Source organism: Ceratotherium simum, chromosome 24, assembly GCF_057802395.1.
Source record: "Ceratotherium simum simum isolate JZ-2026a chromosome 24, ASM5780239v1, whole genome shotgun sequence".
Lineage (NCBI taxonomy): Eukaryota > Metazoa > Chordata > Mammalia > Perissodactyla > Rhinocerotidae > Ceratotherium > Ceratotherium simum.
In genome coordinates this window covers 5,660,806-5,670,099 of record NC_141923.1, presented here as the reverse complement: position 1 = coordinate 5,670,099, position 9,294 = coordinate 5,660,806, and the positions used below count along the sequence as shown (strand labels likewise).

At 48.4% G+C, this 9,294-nt stretch overlaps 1 long non-coding RNA gene across 5 annotated transcripts; it reads right to left on the bottom strand.

Annotated features, from left to right (window-relative positions):
• Positions 1–772: 772 nt before the first annotated feature.
• LOC147913871 (uncharacterized) lies at positions 773–7,195 on the bottom strand. Of its 5 annotated transcripts, none has more exons than XR_015556107.1 (5): positions 6,598–7,195; positions 4,985–5,195; positions 1,887–1,923; positions 1,648–1,697; positions 773–1,488 (listed from the first exon to the last, which is right to left on the bottom strand). It is a non-coding gene; the product is annotated as an uncharacterized LOC147913871 (long non-coding RNA). The 5 variants fall into 5 exon arrangements; XR_015556106.1 differs by having other exon boundaries at positions 773–1,484; XR_015556110.1 differs by having other exon boundaries at positions 773–1,484; positions 4,985–5,146; positions 6,598–7,191.
• Between the last annotated feature and the right edge of the window lie 2,099 nt (positions 7,196–9,294).

Genomic DNA, 9,294 nt, shown 5'->3' with positions numbered 1-9,294 from the left:
AGCACCAAATGCCTGTATTAAAAACAAGAAAGGTCTCAAGTCAATGACCTCCATTTTCAAATTAATAAGCTAGAAAAAGAATAGCAAATTAAACTCACAGTAAGCAGAGCAGAAGAAGTAATTAAGATCAAAATAGAAATCAGTGAACGATAAAACAGAAAAGTGATAGAGAAACTCAATGAAATCAAAAGCTGATTCTTTAGAAGATCAGAAAAATTGATAACCCTGTAGCCAGGCTGACTAGGAAGAAAAGAGAGAAAATACAAATTACCAATATTGGGAATGAGAGAGGTGACATCACTATACATCTTCAGGTATTAATAGGATAATAAGGGAATATTACGGACAATTCTGTGCCTATAAATTCTGCAACTTATATGGAAAAATTCTTTATAAGAAACAAACTATGAAAGCTCACCCAAGAAGAAATGGATAATCTAATTAGCTGTATATATATTAAAGAAATGGAATTTGTAGTTAAAAATGTTCCCACCTCAGAAAACCTCAGGTCCCTATGGCTTCACCAGAGAATTCCACCAAACATTTAAGGAAGAAATAATAAATTCTACACAAACACTTTAGAGAATTCAAGAGGAAGGAATACATCCTAACTTATCCTATGAAGCTAGCGTTAACCTGATACCAAAATCAGATAAAGATATTACAGGAAAAGAAAACTATAGACCAATATCCCTCATTAACATAGATGCAAAAATCCTAAGCAAAATTTTAGCAAACTGAATCAAACAATAAATATATAAAAGGGAAAATATTCATGACCAAATGGAGTTTATTCCAGGAATGTAGGACTGGTTTAACATTTGAAAATCAATCAACGTAATTCACTACATTAACGCACTAAAAAAAGAAAAACCATTAGAACATCTTAATAGACACAGGAAAAGCATTTAATCAAATTAAACATCCATTTGTGATAAAAACTAGGAATAGAACAGAACTTGCTCAATGTGACAAAATGCGTCTACAAAAATCCTACAGCTAATGTCGTAGTTAATGGTGAAAGATTGAATGCTTTTCCCCTGAGAACAGTAACAAGACAAGGATGTCTGTTCTCACCATTTATACTGAACATTGTACTGGGGGTTCTAGTCTCGCTATTTGAAAAACAAAAAAGAAAGAAAGAAAGAAAAGGCATTCAGATTGGAAAGGAAAAAGTAAAACTGTCTTTATCTGCAGATGGCATGATCATCTATGTTGGAAATCTCATGGAATCTAGTACAATGAAGCTGCTAGAATTAGTAAGTGAGTTTAGGGGCCGGCCCCGTGGCATAGCGGTTAAGTGCGCTCACTCCGCTGCTGGCGGCCAGGGTTCAGACCCCGGGCGCGTACCGATGCACCTCTTGTCAGGCCATGCTGTGGCAGCGTCCCATATAAAGTGGAGGAAGATGGGCACAGATGTTAGTGCAGGACCAGTCTTCCGCAGCAAAAAGAGGAGTATTGGCAGATGTTAGCTCAGGGCTGATCTTCCTCAAAAAATAAAAATAAAAAAATAAGTGAGTTTAGCAAGATTACAGATTACAAGATCAATATGAAAATCAATTGTTTTTATATACACTAGAAACAAATAATCAGAAATTGAAATAGAAATGCCATTTACAACAACATCAAAATATATTAAGTACTTACGGATAAGTCTGATAAAGATGTGAAAGACCTGTGCAATGAAAACTACAAAACTGTTGAGAGAAATTAAAGATGTTAGTAAGTGTAGGGATAGATCTTGTTCATGGGTTGGAAGACTCAATGTGAAGACATCATTTCTCCCCAAATTAAGCAGTAGAACAACATAATCTCAATCAAAATCCCGGCAGGATTTTTAAAAATAGTCATTGATAAATTCATTCTAAGCTGATTCTAAAACTCACGTGGTAATGTAGAAGACCTCCAACAGCCAAAGCAACTCTGAAAAACAAGAATCAAGTGGGTAGGCTAAAACTGCTGATTTCAAGGCTTATTATGAAGCTATAGTAATGAAAACAGTGCGGCATTGGTAAAAAAGAGAGACAAAATAAACCCATGGAACAGAATAGAGAATCCAGAAACAGACCACACATAGATGGAGTCCTGATTTTTGACAAATGGGCAAAGGCAGTTCAGTGAAGAAAGGATAGTTTTTTCAACAAACGGTGCTGGAACAATGAGATATCCATATGCACAAACCCTCTAGTCCACACTGCACAACAAATACAAAATGCAACATAGACCCAAATGTAAAACCTAAAACTATACAACTTTGAAAAGAATACATAGGAAAAAAATCTTTGTGAGCTTGGTTTAAGATTTCTTAGTTACAACACCATAAAAGAACAAATTGATAAACTGGACTTCATCAAAATTAAAAACTTCTCTTCCAAAAACACTTTTTCTTTTTTTGGTGAGGAAGATTCGCCCTGAGCTAACATCTATGCCAATCTTCCTCTACTTTGCATATGGGTTGCCACCACAGCATGGCTCGATGAGCGGCGTGTAGGTCTGCACCTGGGATTCTAACCTGCAAACCCCAAGCCACCAAAGTGGAGCGTGCAAACTTAACCACTATGCCACCAGGCTGGCCCCTCAAAACTACTTCTATGCCACAGACTGGGAGAAAATATTTGCAAAGCATATATTCGAAAAAGAACTTGCATCAGAATATATAAAAACTCTCAAAGCTTAATAGTAAGAAAACAAACAATTCAAAAAATAGGCAAAATATGAGAGTATACACTTCACCAAAGAAGATACATGGATAAAAAATAAGTACACAAAAATCTGTTCAATGTCATTATTTATTAGGAAAGTGCCAGTTAAAACCATGATGAGAGAATACACACAACTATTAAAATGGCAAAAATTATAAAGACTAACCATATCAAGTTTTAGGGAGAAACGGGAATTGTAGTACATAGCTGAAGGGAATGTACAAACTTTGGAAAACAATTTAGAATTTTTTTTTTAAGTGACAGACATGCACCACAGTCATTCCACTTCTATGTATGTATCATCCACGAGAAGTAAAAGCATGTGTCCACACAAAGATTTGCACATGAATGTTCATAGTAGCTTTTTTATAATTGCCTCAAACTGGAAACAATCCAGGTATCCATTAATAGGTAAATAGATGAACAAATCGTGATATATCCCTACAACGGAATACCACTCAGCAATAAAAAGGAGTGGACTGTTCATAGAGGCAACAACAAGGGTGAGTCTCAAAATAATTATTCTGAATGAGAGACGCCAGGCTAAAAAGAGTACATAGCATACGATTCCATCTCTATAAAACCCTATAAAATTCAAACGAATCTACAGAGGCAAAAAGCAGATGTGTTGCCCTGATGCAGAGGCGTGCTCTTGGGCAGAGGAGCGTGGCAGGGAGAAATTGCAAATTTTGGGAGGTGATGAATACATTCACTATCTTGATTGTGTTGATGGTTTCACGGTTGTGTACATAAGTTAAAACTTATTACTTTGTACAATTTAAATATGTGCAATTTATTGCATGTCAAGTCTACCTTAATAAAGTTAAGAAATAATGCTCCAAATCTCATCTTCTTGGGTGCCACTGGGATGGAGTTAAACACATCTTCAGGCTTTCAGTGGGAAAGAAACTTCTGGAGCATTAGACTTGGAAGAGCCTTCCTTGCCCTCAGGAATGATATGGCAGGACTGGGAACTCTGGACCCTGCCATGTGCCTGCCCTGCCTCGGGCGAGCATGGCTGGCTAGGTGTGGGTTCACTGGAGGATGGGACGGTGAGGCCCTGAGTGCCTTCTACTGCCTCTGGGGCAGTGTCTCAGTGGGGGCTCTCAGGGTGAGAGAGGGTCGGGAGGAGGCTGCTGCAGGTGTTATATGACACAGAAGTTCCCAGAAATACCAATAGGTAAGTATATATGTGCATCTTCCACCCACATCACTTTTAGATTCAATTTTGTCTGAAAATGCTCCGAAAGTCTCATAGGGAACCTACCCCCAGAGCACCCTACTGGCAGAGGGTGTCTCAGTGGGAAAGGAAACTTCTGGATTGCCCTAGGCTGGATGTAAGGCTGTCCCTGGAGCCTCTGACAAATGAGAAAACAGAGGAGTTTGCTGATTCCAGAACCCCCTTGCTCTCTCCCCCAGGTGTGGACGGGTAAGCATCCCTCTCCATCCCTAGGGCCAGCGGGGGCCCCTGCTTTGCAGCTACTTTCACACTGTAAACTCCTCCAATGTCCAACTTGCTTACGGACACGGCTGATGATGCTCACAAACTGGAAATTAAGATTGTACAGCTATTGCAAGGGGGATGATTCCATCCAGGGCTTGTCTCCAGCCCACTGCTGGGCATGGTGCCTGGCCTGGGGACAGAGTATCAACATGGGCTGGCCCCCGTCCTTCTGAGTTGGCGTAGGGCTGGGGAAGTCCCTAACCCAGGCAAGAAATGACATGGGATGGGATGGGGAGAGGATGTATCCCCAGTAAGCCCCAAGCTCTGTCCTGAGCACAGGGCCTGGGCCAGGTGTGTCCACTCAGCAGCCCCTGGGCTGCCCCTGGGTGCCCTCTGCGCTGGCACCCTGTGGTTGGGGGCTCTTCCTTCTGACACCTGCCTCAGGGCCTGCTCCTACCCTACACATACGCAGCACCCCACGAGTGTTCCCTCCATTGCCTCTTTCTTTTATTCTCCGAGGATGTTGGGCCAGCGATGTCTGTGGGTCACACAACTGAGTGTCAGGGATTGTGTTCCCGTGTCCAGTCCCTGCTGCCCGGGGCCAACCTTAATCCCTGGGCACTGACTCTCACCTCAGCATTCCATTTGAGAGGCAGACATGTCCAGATCTCTGTTGCTGAAGAAGGTCAGAAGAAAGAGGTTCCCAGCATGAAAGTTCTGGGCCCTTGGAAAGCATGTCCTATTCTTGGCAGTTTGCTCAGGGCCTAGCACAGAGCCAGCCCCAAGTCATCCTTCAAGGAGTCCCGCCACCCTTCTCCCCCTCCCCGGCCCTACTTACCTTCAAGCCCTTTTTGGGGTGGCCGGGTCCCCTGGACCACTGGGGTGCGCTGTCCAGAAGGTAATCCTGGGAGCCGGGCATCCGGTGCAGCCTCCGCCCTCCATCCAGCGCCGGAAGTCCCGCCTCGGCCGCCACCATCTGGGCTCCAGCAGAAACGCCGCGCTGGGAAATTAGAGTGTTCTCAGGCCGGGCACAACGGGCGTCTGCCTGCCTGTTGGGGCAGACAGATTGCAGCCGTTGGCCTGTGGTTGCCAAACTTCCCCCAGAGACTCAAGGAAAGCTTGGGGCCGTGCTGGGGCCCAGCTCTCAAAACGGCCCTGGGCAAATGGCCTCCTGGTCCTCATTGGAAGGCAAGGCGCCCGGGTCCCTAATGAGATCTGACAGGGCGCAGCCCTCCGGCCGGCTTCCCCATTGAGTCTCCCCTCATAGCAGAGCCCAGGGGGTGGAAGAGGGGCAGGAAGTCGGGTCTGGAGCTGTCTGGGGCCCTGCCCTGCCCTCCTGGGTGGAGAGGAGACCTGGGAAGCTATGGGTCTGGGGTGGGGGCGGAGGAGAGAGTGAAGGAGAGGGAGAGGTGAGATGTGAGCCCAGGGAGGAAGATGAAGTCTCTTTTTTTCTAGGCCTCTTCCAACACCGGACACCTGGCTGAGGAGTAGGGCATAGAGTGAGATGCCCCCAGGCCTTGTATCTTTGCTCAGCAGAATGGCTTCCACTTAACACAGCTGCCTCCCACTGCCTCCTCTGTTAAAAGGGAGTCTGCAAACCTGCTCCCTGGACATTGTGAGGCAAAAGCTGGCACCCCGGGGAACCACTCCATTTCGTTTCAGACCCAGGAGGGCCCATCAAGTAGTCATCCTTCTCTTTGCATTTCTGGAGGGAGAGGATTGTGGGCGGAAGGGACAGTGAACCTGAGTTAGAAGGGAGTTGCATCTCCCGGTCAGCAGTGTCCCTCCCTCTCCCCAGCATTTCGGGGTTTGCCCTCCACCCCAAACTCTGAAATCTGCCTTCTCCTCAGCAGAGCTGATCTGGGAGGAATAACCGCCTCCACAAAACACAAAGGGGTTCGCTGTATCTGTCAGCGCCCTCCCCAATCATCCTCTCGGGACATGAGGAAACCCCTGGACCTGCATAAAAGAGTGGGAGGGGCACCCTAAAACTGAGTGTTTCCCCTGACCCTCCAGTGGTGACATGGAGCTCTATGGAGAAGAAGCTCTGCCCTCCAAGACCACCTTCCCATCCCCGTCCCAGTGGACCGGGGGTGCCGCAGGGGAGCAGGCTGGGGGACGGTTAGAATGGGGGTACGGAATCGCACTTCTCGTGGTCACACACCACTGCGTCCTTCGGCTTTTGTTTTGTGTTGTTTGTTCTTGTCTTTTTTTTTTTCTGGTAACAAGAAACAAGAATTATTCTTGTAATTGTCTTAAAGGTTAAAATATTATGACAGTTCCCTGATTGGGCTGTTTGGAGAATTAAATGGAATGAGGCTCCAGGGAACATCAGCACGGCTTTCCGGAGCTTTCTGACTGTGCAGGAGAAAGGACGGCCCTTCTGCCATCAGGCTCCTTTGCCTCAGTTGTCCATGGGGAGCGCGTTGCTCCCCTAAGCTTGTCACTCACCAAATCCTGGCTACCGGCATCCTCCACATGACAGATTCTCTCCCGGGAGGCCTCGCATCCTGATGGCGCACTTGTCTTTGAGTTGAAGTGTAGTCACAAAGCACTTAAGAGGTGCAATCCTTTTTAGAAGATTCAGCCCCTCCAGACCTGCCACGTTCCCCCCCACCAGGCTCCCGTCTCCAACCAGGACTTGTGTCCCCTGAGCCCACCACTGCGACATTAGTCCCTGAGCTGCTGCTCACCACTGCCCTCCCTGGTCTTTTCTCCAGGGTCCTGTGCCGGGGATTCTGTGCCCCCAACTTCACCTCCTCGGCAGCACACAGGCCTGGGGCAGTCACGAAATTGGGATACAGCCTTAGCGCTGTCAGCGCAGGAAATCAGTGCCCTCACTTTCCTGGTTTAGACATCTGTAACGTTGAACAACAGAAAACACCCCTCCAGGGACTGCCATGAGATTCAACGAAACAAATGCCAAGTAAAGACCCCTGAGATCACAGCAAATTGACAAGGAGGCAGAAACCAGGCACCCAGGGTCCCTGAAGAGCCCTTCTTAGAGTGGCGCTGGAGCTGGAGCAGGGCTGCCCGCCCCGGGCCCCAGGAGGCAGGCGGAACCTGCCCAGCTCTCAGCCCGGAGATCCGGCGGCCCCTGTCCCAGCCTGCGGCGAGGGCGGGGGCTTAGCCCAGGAAGTGAATGGAATTAAACGCCCCCAGGGGATTGCGGTCTTTTGTCCGAGGGGCTGCTCCCTGCTGCTCCTTTAAGAAGGGGAAGAACTCAGGAGTACTGGCTGGAGCTTCCGACAAACAGAATTCAAGTTTTCTGGCCCCTACCTGGTCGTGCTCAATAGAAAATGTCTGATGGGGGTTGGGGAGGGTGGGGGTAGGACTGGAGACATGCGAAGCCCCAGGACTGGGGAATCGGGCCGTAGGTACATACAGGGGCCACGCCAAGGCTACCCGACGCCACTTGGGTGCTTCTTGCCCACTACGCTTACCCTTTGAGCAAACAGAGGGGTCTTGATGCCCAAATGTGTGGGAGGCTGCCTGGTGGCACTGGGGATAAGATGCACTGAAGGCCCCAGGATCCCAAGCAGCAGCTTCCGTCATTAGGAAGATTGCGAGAAGTGGCTCAACCTGGCCTTGCCGCGGTTTGCCGCCGCGTGCCGCGGTACGCCTGGTCCCTGGGCCGTGGGCACTGGCCGCACTGGTCTGGCATGCATTGTCCTGCATTTGTGGTGCCATGGTCACCTGGTTCCCATCACTGGCTGTGCTCCAGTACCCATGCTCTCGCTGTCCATGGGGGGCCCTGTGACCTTGCACGGCCACGTGCCGCGGTTCCTGCATGGGAGTCCCGCGCCCTCTATGGCACTACCACTGCCATCCTAGCAGCTGCACGGTGCCCCACGCATTTGCTAAGTGGCAGGGAGCGGGGCCTGGAAATTGCTCCAGGCCAATGCCCTGAAACCGTCTGCAGAGGAGATCCTGGCTGTGACGTTCAACCCTTTCCCCTGGGTTTGTATAGCCCAGCCTTCCCCATGCAATAGAGGGACCAGTTTGGGATTCTATAAAACTGGAGACTGGAAGACCCATTTCTTAGGTCTGTGTGTTAAATAAATGTACAGCCCAATAAAGCACTATATGTTGTAAGAGTGTGCAGGAACCAGACCCCCCTGAGGACCCCCGAAATCTCTGATACACAGAGTGGAGTGTAGGGAGGGAGGGAGGGAGGAACATCGCACTGGCCTCTCCCCAGACAGGAGAAAAGGATTATTTAGCTAGAATGACTTAGTCAGTGTCACTACAAAAATGTGTGGATCCCACTCTGTGGGTCCCCTTAAGGGAGAGAGCACCATGAATACGTGCACCGCCCACTCCCAGGCTGAACTCGGTCATTTCAATCTTAAACGGCTCCTTTAAACTGCCTGGAGATACTCTACTCCTTTGAGAAGACCTGCTGGGTTGGAAAAGACCACACCACCCAAAGAATTACTGTATTCCTGTATTCTGCACTTGGTAAAGTGTGCTGCTTGGTAAATGGCTCTGTCTGCCTGAAGCCAGAGTACTGGGATGGGCAAAGTGCCCCCAAAGAATGAGAACAGATTCACCTCTTGGTCAAAGACAGCACAACTCCCCTTTTTTCAACCCTGGGGGCTGTAGAATTGAACTTTGGTATTCCTGATGAGGTTTGGCACCTGCAGAGTTCCCCAGACCTCGAGAGCACTCAGCCCGGGTGCAGGACTGGGCTGCTAGTGGTTAGGAAGTGAAGAGGATTTTCATGCCCCAGGCCCTAAATAGAGATTGCAAAGTTTGCCGGCCCGTGAGAGGCAACTTCCCATGGGCTGTGGTTCGCCAGTGGCCCGTGGCCCAGGGTCCACCAGCACCCAGCACTGTAACCCTGCACACAGGCTGAGGTTCGCTGTGGTTCCTCTGGTCTCCTCGCCCTACCCCACCAGACTGTGGTTTGTGCCCACAGTTCACCATGATTTGCCAGGATTCACTGGCATTTGCTCAAATCTCTGACACTTGGGGTGGCAAGTGACCATTCCCCAGGTCGAGGGGACTGGTTTCCAGTCGCACCAAAATGCCTAGGGTCTGCTCTGTGCATCTCTGGCCTAGGGTGACATTGGTAAATTTCTCCCTTAGAGCAGCTCCTTAAAGCCTGTTGGGGATGTCCTGTTCCTTTAAGAAAAGGAAACTCAA